This window comes from Metopolophium dirhodum, chromosome 2, assembly GCF_019925205.1.
Source record: "Metopolophium dirhodum isolate CAU chromosome 2, ASM1992520v1, whole genome shotgun sequence".
In the NCBI taxonomy this organism is placed as follows: domain Eukaryota; kingdom Metazoa; phylum Arthropoda; class Insecta; order Hemiptera; family Aphididae; genus Metopolophium; species Metopolophium dirhodum.
The window spans coordinates 19559271-19572176 of NC_083561.1; the positions used below are offsets into that span (position 1 = coordinate 19559271).

The following is a 12906-nucleotide window of genomic DNA, read 5'->3' on the forward strand; positions in this document are numbered from 1 at the left end:
CAAATTCATACTTACACCCAGAGTACCATTAAGCTATGAACCCTTTTAGTTTACAAACCTTGTCTATATAAAACTACTCCTACACAGCTTCCATAAAATGTTGAGGCTGTGTTCATAAAATATAAAAGCAACTAATATTTTAAAATGTACTATCAATAATTCATCATAATAATATATTTCAATCGATTTAAAATATTGGTCTATTCAACTAAACATTTTAAAAGCGTTTGTATATTTCTTTTTATGTATCTAAAATTGTACGGTTATATTATATAATATCACATTATCTATAAATTTACTATTAATCTTATTAATTATTTTTATTTTACAGAAAAAGTAGGGGCCAGTATGTATATAAATTATTTTATAATCATTTTTCATATCAAAACATCAATTTAAATATTTTTTAGTATATATTTAATATTTTTTGGTACGTGCGTTTGCATTAAAAATGTTAAAATATCAATTTCTATGGATTTATAATCAGAATATAATTTAGTTTTTTTTTAATATTTCTATTCTTCGGGTACTAATATGTTTTAAATCAGTTTTGAATTAATGTCCATTAGTATTTGAATTATTTGGCAAGTGTCCTTGGCTTGAAACCGATTGAAATAATTTCGGTTTCGGTTTCGATTTTGTATAAGTACCAGTTTTGAAATTTTACGATTTCGGTTTCAACTTAGCAATACCGGTATTAAGAAATTTCGGTTTCCGTTTCGGTTTCGGTTTTGTGCACCGGTTTCCCATTTTCTTTTGCGAAGAATGAAATGATTATCAACATTTTAATCATGATCTCAATTTTATTATAAGTATTAATTATGCGTATTAATGGAATTGAAGTATTTAATAACACGTCAAATAAAAAAAAAAATAACGATTTCTAATTTTTCAGATTTCAGTTTTGAATTTTATACTTGTTTCCAATTTTTTACGGTTTCGGTTTTAAATTATAATACCGGTATCCATTTTTTTCGGTTTCGTTTTTGATTACGGTTTCGGTTTCGGTTTTAAAACAGTTTATACCGGTTTCTGAAATCGGTTTTGAAAACGGTTTCAAGCCCTGCCTTTTTTAAAGCAACCCTTACACAATTAAAATAATTATTAATTATTATTATTTTATTGATCAATATTCGATATTGACAATGTTACAAAACCATTTTGATATTTACTGTCGGGTGTTCATTGATATCAATAATATTGATTGTGTATGGGCATCTTAAGACATCCCGTACCCCCAAAACTGTACCTACCAGCTGGTTTTCATTGTTCACTATTTTGTGCGCAAACGAGTTGTGATAAATTTAAAAAATATATTATTAATATGGGGACAAATGAATCTTCACCAGAGAAATTAACACTAAACAACCCTTAAATAATAACCTTACAACGTTAAAAAAAAAATATTAATGGTTAGTTTGTTGTTAAAATCTAGAAACACAATTATTATTTTTCGTATATTTTGTATTAAAATTTTATTGATATGCGATTTCTAAAAATAGTATACGTACGTGGATCGCGGACAATTCACCGCACGACTATTCACCGCCAACATTTCACTGTATTTACAATTCACCGCGGTCACAATTCGTCGTGGCTATAGTAAAATTTATTAATAAATACATAACAATATAAAAGTATAATTTTTCATTTAATTAAAAATTATTTATTTATTTTATTTGTATATTTTAAACGGGTGAACCCAGTAACAATTATACTATAGACATACGTCTTGGATTACAATATAACAATAATAATACTTGTTATCACCTCTTACTAATCTTACAAATTATAATATGACAATACAGATAGTATGAAATAGATAAATGACAGGTTTGAGTAATGTATGTGGAGACACAATTTTGATTGAAAATAATTCACTAAAAACGAAAATGGTTAAGAATACAGAATAAAGTTGTATAACATTGGAACTTAACTTAATGAGATATTTACATAGATTGTAATATTTAAACAGCCAAAATATTATTTAGGTAATGATTAAAACTACTTAAGGAGACGCTTGAAAACAGATCAACATTAAAATAATTAACTAGTTGTATTAATCTATTTATAGGAGCATTTCGACCATACTTTGAATGTTGAAGTTGCACATAAAATTATATAGTTGCCTAGTTCTACGATGTGGAATATTAAAATTCAATGAAGAAAGTAGTTCCGGACAGTTAATATTCCCATTCGTTAATTTAAAAATAAAACATAGATCGAGTCTTTTCCTTCTATTGACAAGGGTTTCTAGCTTTAAATACGACAATAGTGGATGATACGATGAGTGAGGCGCACGTTCGATACAACATCGGAATTGAATGATACGTAGAAAACGGTTTTGAATTGATTTCATGCTTTTTATTGCATCGATTGATTGGGAGGACCATATGGTAGATCCACAATCTAGTAGTGATCTAATATAGGAACAGTAGAGTGATTTTAACGCTAAAGGATTTATAAAGTCGTTAGAGCTACGATTTATGAAACCTAACATTCAAGAGGCTTTATTTTGGATATAAATATAGTGATGGTTAAATGAAAGAGATGGGTCAAAATAAATTCCCAGGTCCTTGTATAGATAAACTTAATCTAATTTAATGTTGTTTAAATAATAATTATATAAAGTTGGATTGCGTTTTTTAGAAAAGCTTATAATTTTACATTTGTTTATGTTTAAGGATAAATTATTTTTAGTGCACCAGATGCTAAGACGATTTAGGTCTTCCTGGAGTAGCGAATTATCTGTTGGTGATGTAATTATACGGTAAATTTTCATATCATCTGCATATAATAAAACATTCGAGTGTCATTAATAAATAAATTAAATAGTAGTGGAGTTAAATGTGATCCTTGAGGAACAACCGTATTAATTTAAAATAATGAAGAATTTAAACTCTTACATTTTACATATTGCTGCCTTCCAGTTATGAATGAAACTAACCAAGGGTGGAAAGGATTACGTATACATAGATTAAATAACTTTGAGCTAAGATCACAATGATCTACTTTATCAAACGCCTTGGAGAAATCAGTAAAAATAACGTCGACTTGGATGCCAGTTTTGAAAGCTTGTAGGATATAGCTTTGGAATACTAGTAGGTTCGTGGTTGTTGATTTACCCGGCATGAAGCCATGTTGAACGTCAGAGATAGGTAATATTTTTAAATAATGGAAACATTTTTTTATGAACAATACTTTCAAATAATTTAGGAATAATCGAAATTATAGAAATAGGGCGATAATTAGTGACTAAAGTAATATCTCCCCCTTTAGGAATCGGTTTAATATAAGACATTTTCCATTTATCCGGGATAACACCAGATTTAAGTGACATATTAAATAAGTATAATAAAGGGATAGACAAAACAAATGTACAGTTAGTAAAGAAGGCATATGGAATACTATCAGGACCAGGACAAGTAGTAGATTTTATGCTGTTTAACTCATCATAAATATCACTTAAAGTAATGACGCAGGTGTTCAGATCGAATTTTATCGATTTAATATCATTGGGTGGTTTTGGCATACAATTTAATTGTTGGTAAGTAGTAGAATAATATAATTGGTAAAACAATCCGCGATTTTGTCACCACCAATAACAGTTTGATTATTATATGAGACAACTGACCGAATATTAGAATTTAATCGTTTGCTATTAATATAATTCCAGAACCTTTTAAGATGTTGTGAGAGTTTGGAATTTTTAAAGACTCCAAAAACCACCCATGAGGTCCCGGGATTGAACCTCACAACCTATGTGCCGCACCACGTGGAATCCCGAAGGATTCGTCGGTGGAACACATAGGCTTTGATACACGCATGGTGTAGTAAAACACCAAGATTTATAATATTAGATGTATAACGAATAACTTAAAGCTAGGGAGAAGGTGACCAATTAATAAATAATAAGAACGGAGTTTTAAAGTAATAATAATGTTGTATTGACAGGTGGTCTTAATGACCATATATAATAATTGTTTTGACTTATAAAGAATAATACGGCTTTTACGGTTTAAATAACAATTTGTAGACACATGGCATGTATGAGAAAAAAAATAATATTTGAATTTTGCTAGTCGCAAGACATGTTTAATAATAATAAAAATCTCGGCTCACGGGAAGCTATACACCACATAGTTCGTGGGTGCCCACACAGGATAACTGGATTGTGTTTTTTTATGGAAGGACGGGGAAAGAGAGAAACATTTTATATTTACGGCTGACGACCATAACAAGAGGCTTGACTGTTGCCGTGGTTGTTGAATTGACGACAAGAGAAGTTGAGAGAAGTGTTTTCGACGAACAGGACGGGTGGGCTGATAGCCGCCAACACACACGCGGTTAGCATCAGCCGTCTTGTTGTCAGAAAATGCTAACTACGAACGGGAAAAAAAATAACATCGATCGGACGTCCTGGCCGCCGGTAGGCCCTTGGAGGAATTTCCAGCCCTTCATGGTATTTCATGGCGAACAAGAATTATTGATAATCACGAGGTTGACGTGGTATTTCAAGGCGAGTAAAACTTCGGGAGTTGTTTAGTGGTCCGGTAAAAGGTAAACAATGTAATGAGAACAAAGTCCAAGCTCAGAGTCATTAACAGAACGAGGTAGCCAGGTTTCAGTTAATATAATTAATTCATAATTAAGAAGTGCCAAGTTACGTACAAATAAATCTAATTTGGTATTTAGACCGTGAACATTTTGATAATATACAGACAGATTTTCAAAGTGGCCGATTTTATAGAGAGTTTTTTGAGATAGTAGGTACATTGTTGATGTATTTAACAAATGAATTATCTTCACCATAATCACTACGTTGCTTAAATTGAGATGCAGTTTTAGAGATATAGTGCCGTTGTTGAGTAGTCTGATCAGATGCAATGCGAATATCCTTGAAGTTCACAGTGCCAAATAATTTACGTTTTACTTTTAAGACTTCAAAAACATCAGAAGAATTAGGTAAAGTGGTAAGCAGAGGACGTGGTTTATCTGATTGTTTGCCCAAGCGACGGACAGACACAGGATTAATTTGTAGACTAATGCTGTTGCGTATTTCATCAACAGTAAGAGTGTCAGTCAACTGACCAGGTGAAGAATTATATTCTTATATATTAAAAAATAGAATATTACGAGCTCTAGATTGGCGATCCATAAGTTCAGAATAGATTGATTCAACATTAGCTCCAGGAGGGGCCGCGAAAATTTCTAAATTTGTTATTTTGTCCTCAATCTGCTCAATATTAGCTCTTAAGGTTTTACTTTCGGAAATAACTTCAGCTAGTTGGTTGATTAGATAGGGTATCTAGTTTCGACTCAATAATAACATAATTTTTTTCCTGGGTTTTGTTAGATTCCCGGCATGATTTGATAGATGTTATGATTTTGTTTTGGGTAGATTTAAGATCATTCACCGTATCCAAAATTTGTTCGATAGTCTCACCGGTATCAGTTGAAGCAGACATTGTGAGATAGAAAATTATATGTTATAATAACAAAAGTACTTATACCGTAAATGTTCAATTAAGTTAAGACTAGATTCAATTATGATAACAAAAATAATTATTTCGTTAATTGAGAAGATAAAGTACGGAGAGATCCGTACGCTACTACGTCTGTAGACTAACTGTCCAACTGACTAACTAAATTATTTTATGCTAATACATTTACATACTGTCCAAAAAAAATAATATTACAGTAAATTACTATTCCTACATAATTAATCAAATATTTAACTGAAAATTATGGGCTATGCCTCTTAAGTAATCTTCTATTATTCTATTATGATAGTCATCACACACATTTTTTAACCTTTCAGTAAAGTCTTTGTATTTTCTTTTAACGCTCATAGAATGCCCAGCTATAAACTGTTCAACATGGATTTTATTTAATGATTCTTCTTTTTTAAACACCTCAATACACTGGATGATACCGACACAATAATTCAACAATCAGTACCTAACATGTGTAATCGTATAACATGTATGCCAATTTGTTGATTTTTAAATTTAGAATGTAGAATAAGGAAATCAATTTATATTAGTAAGATAAACTTAATGGCCCATCATATCAAAAATGCCATGTTGTAATTTTATAAATAGATATCGACTGAAAAAATTGGTTTTTAGATACTGTGTTTAAACATTTTACATTATCTATGTGATGAATTGTGCACGCGGTGAGTTATAAATGCAGTTAAATATTGTCGGTGAATAGTCACGTGATGAATTAATTGCGGTGAAATATTGTGATACCATGTACCTCGTACAGCAACACATGTAATAGATAAAACTTATACATATAACTCAAAAAAATCTTTAGATTCAATCAAAATTGTTTATCTGATGATCAATTTATTGAATTTATTAAATATTTAACATTTTAACCAACGGTCTTATTTACTTATATGGTATATTATTTATTCCAAAAAAACAATAGGACACTTATAAAACATAGATTATTTTTACAGATATATCGAAAAATTACGTATCATATGCTGAAAAAGGTATGTGTATATTAAAATTGATTATAAAGAATACTATATTGAAACTATGTAATAGATGTATATTATCTAATGAACACACTAAAAAAATCCAATACTAATTTATTTTGCAGTCACGGAAGAGTTCAATGATGTGATTGGTTCTTTTTTATCAACAAGTATAACTAAAAATAATTACATACAATTCCTTAACGGCATTTTTGAAATAAAAATGTTGAGTTACGTTTGAATTTTTTATTTAATCATTTTAAGATAAATATATATTCAACTGTATTATTCAATAATATATAATGTAAATTAACTTGATTTTAATTATAAATATATATCATTATAATAATTTATGCTTAAATAAACGTGATGTCTTTGGCAAATAATATATAATATTATATTTCGGCTTTATAATTTAAAATGCAAAACTGTGGTTCCTATTTGAAACATAGCAGTTTAAATTATCACGGGACCATACTAGCCTATGAGTAAGGTACATAGAATCTTAATGATTCAAAAATATGGTTCTCAAGTGTAGGTATTTAAAAAATTCAAAAATCAGAATTTGAATGTATGCATAAATGAAGCATAAAAATAGGGTGATAATGTTTAAAAAATCACATAGTACCTATATAATATATAATATATTCAAATGTATTTAATATTCACTGGTTTATCTTAGCCTTTATCAGTGTCTGGGGGTTTTGTACACTATGATTGAATTCAAATTGAACACATCCATTACATATGACAGTGACTTGATCAAAAATTAGGTACACAGGCACTGTACGTGTACAAAAAACAGTTAACTACTTTTTTTTTCTTGGAGTTTTGACGGCCATTAAACCATCCCGTCACAAACTAAATTCTCGAGCCTTCCCTATTAATTACTCGTGTTATCCAACCAGGTCCTCCATTCCACGTATTTTCTTATCATATATTCCCACACAAATTGAGGTCTCCCCAGTGGTCTTTTAGCAACTGAGATCTCGTCCATAGTTATCCTTATTAAACTGTTAGCGATATACCAGAAGTGATGCAGTCCGTGACATCCACGATAATGAAATTCTTAATGAATTCACCGTCTGACAAATCAATAAACACCAAAGTAATGACACCTGCTGCTACAGGAGTAAACGACATGAAGACAGCGGTCTCTTCAACTTTGCAACCGGTTCAGCCTGTTGAATCCGACGCCCAGCAGTTATGTCCTATACTGAACTTGGAAATACAGTTAATTGGTGATGCCGAGTCGACAAATGGCTCGACAAAACCACCGGACTGGTCTATAGAACGTGGTACCCCGGGACGGATGTGGAACCCAAACGTCGATCACTGTGGAGCTCGGCGAATGTTTTGTTGCGGTACTATCGACACAGACCGTTAAGTATAGAGTTTAGACGTTATAGACGCCTTAGTCTGCTTGGTCACTCCGTCCCCCCAATTTAGTTATTTTGTTATAATTTATAATATTGATTCAACTATTACAGGCTTTAATAAAATATAATCACAATATTAAATATCAAGACTGACAAACCGTCTCCGCTCAGAATCGTTTTTCGTATACAATAATATTATGATATCATTGAATTCAAATTTAATACAATCCATTATACAGTGACCAACTTGTAACCTACTGTACAGTAAAGCGACATCCATTTACCCTATTTTTTTATACAGACAAGCAAACATTTGAAATAAATAATTAGATAATAATTAATATTAAAAGATTTTAGATTCTGAGCGGAGCGAAGAAGCTAGTGGTCTTACAATGGTGCTTATTTGTATATTTTTTTTATCCTGTGTACAAAATATCTAGCAGAAGGAGTGCTTCGTATCCAACATAGAGTACCTTATCTTTTAGCAAATGGGATCAATATGGTACTTTAGAAAGGTCATTATTCGATTTTCTCAATAGTTATTGAATGCCACTAGAAAAAATCGCTAATTAATTTCTTACGCTTTGCTTATCACCATAGAACCAAATAAAAAATTATAATATTATAATATTAAATAACTTACAGGCTATAATAAATAATAACAATATAAAATATCTAGACTGACAAACCGTCTCCACTCAGAATCGTTTTTATTATACAATAATATTATATCATTGAATTCAAGTTTAACACTATCCGTTATACATCGACCCACTTGTAACCTACTATACAGCAGAGTGACAACCACTTACCCACTTTATTTTGTTTTTTTAAATATATCTTTATATTAAAATAAATACAAAATAAATAAAAATTGGTAAACAATTGAGAGCTCCTCACGCAGAGTAACGCATATAGACTCTAAAATGTAAAATAGTAAAATATGGATACCTAAACGCGAGGAGGTCGGATCTTTATCTCGATTCTCGTGCTCGTCAGCCTCGGATCCCGGACCCACCAGGGGTTCACATGCTCGACGATCCGCTTATAATTATTATATAACGACCCTGCTTCCGGTCCGCCGATGTCGCGTTTCCTTACCGGACACATCTGCATGACCTGGCGTTGCGCCAATCGATCTTTCCATACTGTACTATTGACATGCCGTCACCAGCTTTTCATGGACACATGTACCTACATAATCTGAATAACCAGTATTACAAGTTTAAAATATGTATAGTTAAGCTGTATTTGACGTAGTAGTAGGACGAATAATATAATACATTTTAATACATGTTAGCAAAGCACTATTATGTGCTATTATGCACCTATCTACGTAGTTTGTCCTTCTATGATAATATACATAGCTGGTAGGAGGGACATAATTATATACACAACGCCAACATACCAGCATCACGATATATTTGTCTTGTGTATAGTGTTGTTCGATCCGTTTGATAACAGAATTGCCGCCGTCGGTGGTCACGCTCGGCCGACCGCCGCATCAACCATGTTCGTGGGCGCTGCGCGCCGGCAGCCGCAAGGTTGGCAATACTACCGGTGACCGTTACCGGTGCTCGGCGCAGGCGAGCTCGGTCGTCCGCGCCACACTCTCCGTCTTAACGTTTTTTCGACAGCTCGTCGATACGTTTTTTGTGCTCGGCTCGCTCGCCCGTCGGCCATCTTTCCCGTTTGAAAGTGCGACGCAAAAACGTGGTTTACCATCTAGAGGTTGTTCGGTCGTTTAGCCGTTTCATTGTGTTTGATCTTTGTTAGTGTTTGTCGTCGTTCAGTTCTGAACCACGTACGTCGGTAGATACACCACGTATCCGTGTACGCAGTCGAACACTCGTTGCTCCACCACACGTCGGTGCACGCGTTCGTACCGGTGTTTAAACCTCCAGAATAGCAGCTCCACAATTCCAGGACAGCAGCTCCGCCACCGTAGTTCATCAGCTTAAGACATCTGCCAGGGAGGCAGCTCAGTCGGTGTTCCCCGCCCCCCCCTGAATTTAATATTGTATGTAAAAGAATTGTTTGTACCTACTGCTCGTGTTGTACAATAATACACATAATATTGATAGTTAAACCTACTTGTTATTATTTGATATTATAATAATTGCCCTACTCTACAACAACCCTGAGGACCTTGTACCAGGCGATATCCGATTTTAAGGATCGTCGGGTCAACATTTTGGTAGCAGAGCGTGGTTGGTTGATCCATCAACAGATCTGGTACTCAGGATTCGCGTGAGTAATGCATTTTGTTCTTAGCTTTGGTGGATGAGTATAAGGTGTACATTTATTTATCCTTTCCCACATTCCTATCGATAGTAGGTACCTATCACTCGGCAAGAGAACAGTAATTTAACTCAACCGACTGTTCAGTCATTACTTAATTGTTTTATTTATTGCTAATAATATAAGTCAGATTTATTATTTAGTGTTGAGTATTATTTACTGTTCTCGTGCTCATGTGTTAACATCTGTAGTAGCGTTATTCAATTTAAATTTACCTTAAATATTACATGTTTATTATACGGTGCTCTCTGGGTCAATTTATTTATTGTTTAGTAATTGTATTATTTATGGGTAATAACACAGGGTCTTTGCTAGTGTAGGTTTGTTCACTAGTTGCTGGTCTAGTTAGCACCTACCTCATTGGTTATACTATTGATTTGGGTGGTTTATTATTATTATTTTGTTGTCATGATATTGACACCTGGGTTTTGATAGTATTACCTTTAGTGCAGTAGCTTTAATTGCATTAGGTAGTATAAGCTTTAGGTGTGTGTTGTGGGTCGTGCCAAGGATCAGGTATTGTACTACCACTCAATATATTATTATTTGATTGTTTTATATTATCTAGGTTGCTCAATTGAGGGTTTTATAGCGCATGATTGGTTATCTAACTTGTTCTTAGTTAGTATAATTAATTAAATATTATATTTAGTACTGCGTCACCTGGGTACACCTGAGTTCTATTCAAGTTTATAATAATTAGGTGCTCTCCTGTTGTTTGGACTTGTTTTAACTGTTATTAGTCATGATACTGTTTGTGGGTTAGTGTTTGTTTTGGTCGTTTGCTTAGTTATTGCCTACATCATCGCCACCCCCTATTCATATTGTTTTTTAATTGACTCGCTTATAGTCTTTTGATATTGCTCATCCGGTAGTCATTTATTTTACTCATTCAGAGTGGACTTATGTGTACCTACGTAGGTACTGCCTTTATAAACTATAACATTTGACGTTTAAGTCAGCATTTAATTGTTCTTGTTTTTTATTCGGCATCGTTGATCAACGTTTGTACTGTGTGGTATCAGTATTAGTAATCGTTTGTTTTTAGTTGGCTTTTGATCATATCCTTCAAGTGCCATTGACTTCAATTAGCAATTTGTTCTCGCTCTAGTTCAATATTGTTATTCTCTTGCGTTGTAACTTACTGGTGTAGGTAATATAATGGCTGGGGAACGTGATGCTCGTGCGAAGGAGCGTGCAACCCTACGTAGGGACCAAGCCATCGCTCGGATTCGTCAGATACATGTATTGGCTACAAGCTCAGCCACCGATGAAGCTAGTCGAGCTCAATTAGCTGTGGCTATTGTGGACATTGATAGCTTGTGGGCCAACTTTGTTGTTGAGAATAATAACCTTCTAGAAATACTTTCCGAATTGGATTTGTTGGGGGAGTTTTCTGTGAATGTAGAAACTGAGACCCGTGCTTTGGTGGTAGAAGCTAAGGCCTTGTATAAGGCATCTCAACCAACTTCAGCCTTTAGCGTCGGTACGGTTCAACAAGTATCGTACGAGGGTATAGTTTACCAAGCAAGTTCTTCTGCTGAGGGGTCATCTAAGGACTGCTCAGCTCCCTATACACCGATGGCTGTGACACCTATGAGGTTGCCTGAAATCCCTCTACCGACTTTTGATGGTGAATGTCAGAACTGGCCAGCCTTTAGGGACATGTTCGGCAACATGGTGGCCAACAACGATAAGATTCCAAATGTTACCAAGTTCTATTATCTGGTAGGGTGTCTGCATTCTGATCCGCAGGAAGTCATAAAGGGATTTTTGATATCGAATGAGTCTTTTACTCTTGCTTGGGATGCGTTGATCGAACGTTACGATAAACCACGCAGGCTGGCATCGTCAATAATTGATAAGTTGATAGCCGCGCCGGTTGCGAGTTCCGAAAATCTTGCAGCTCTGCAAACCTTTATGTCGGTCTTCGACGAGAACACCACGATCCTGGAGTCGCTTCAGATCCCGGATCTAGCGTCGTTTCTGTTATTTTCTTCCTCTGCCATCACGTCAGATATGCCAGCTCGACAATTACCAGTTCAGGTACGAGCCAAATGCAGCCATCTAACATTGGCAGACCCAAGCTTCGATGAACCGGCTCCAGTCGAGATGCTTATTGGCGCCGATATATTTCCCCAAGTATGGAAGAACAAGTGCAGCTCGTTGGGTCCAGGTTTCCCTTCCGCTTACAACTCGGTATTTGGTTGGGTGCTGATTGGTCCAGTTCAGGAGCATCCAGATATTGGCGCACAAGCCATGTTGGTATCGCTGGTATCGTCCATGGAATCCATCATGGAAAGGGTTTGGAAGGTAGAGGAACCTGAAGCTGCTCCGCCTCAGTTCACCGAAGACGGATTGTGTGAAGAATTGTTTAACTCGGAGATGCGCAGGGATGCTCGAGGTCGGTTCGCGGTACCTCTTCCCTTCCGCACCGGCCGTCCAGTAAAAGATTTTCCTGGTTCACGGCAAGTGGCGTTAAACAGATTCCTGCAGCTGGAGAGAAAACTATCATCCGATGAAGTCCTTTACAATACATACCGCAAGTTCATGCTCGATTATGAGAGCCTAGGTCATATGACTCTCGCAGAAGGTCCCGGTCAATACTTCATTCCCCATCATGCGATTCAGAAGTCCGAAGGGGACAGTGTCAAATTGAGAGTGGTGTTTGACGCGTCGGCAAATTGCCATTCGGGTGTCTCTCTCAACCAATGTTTGTTGGTCGGGCCGAAA

General features: G+C 34.7%; 1 long non-coding RNA gene across 1 annotated transcript; it reads left to right on the forward strand.

Annotated features, from left to right (window-relative positions):
- The first annotated feature begins 324 nt into the window (after positions 1 to 324).
- Positions 325 to 6871, forward strand: LOC132939837 (uncharacterized). Its single transcript, XR_009664016.1, has 3 exons — positions 325 to 346; positions 6473 to 6508; positions 6619 to 6871. It is a non-coding gene; the product is annotated as an uncharacterized LOC132939837 (long non-coding RNA).
- Positions 6872 to 12906: the final 6035 nt, after the last annotated feature.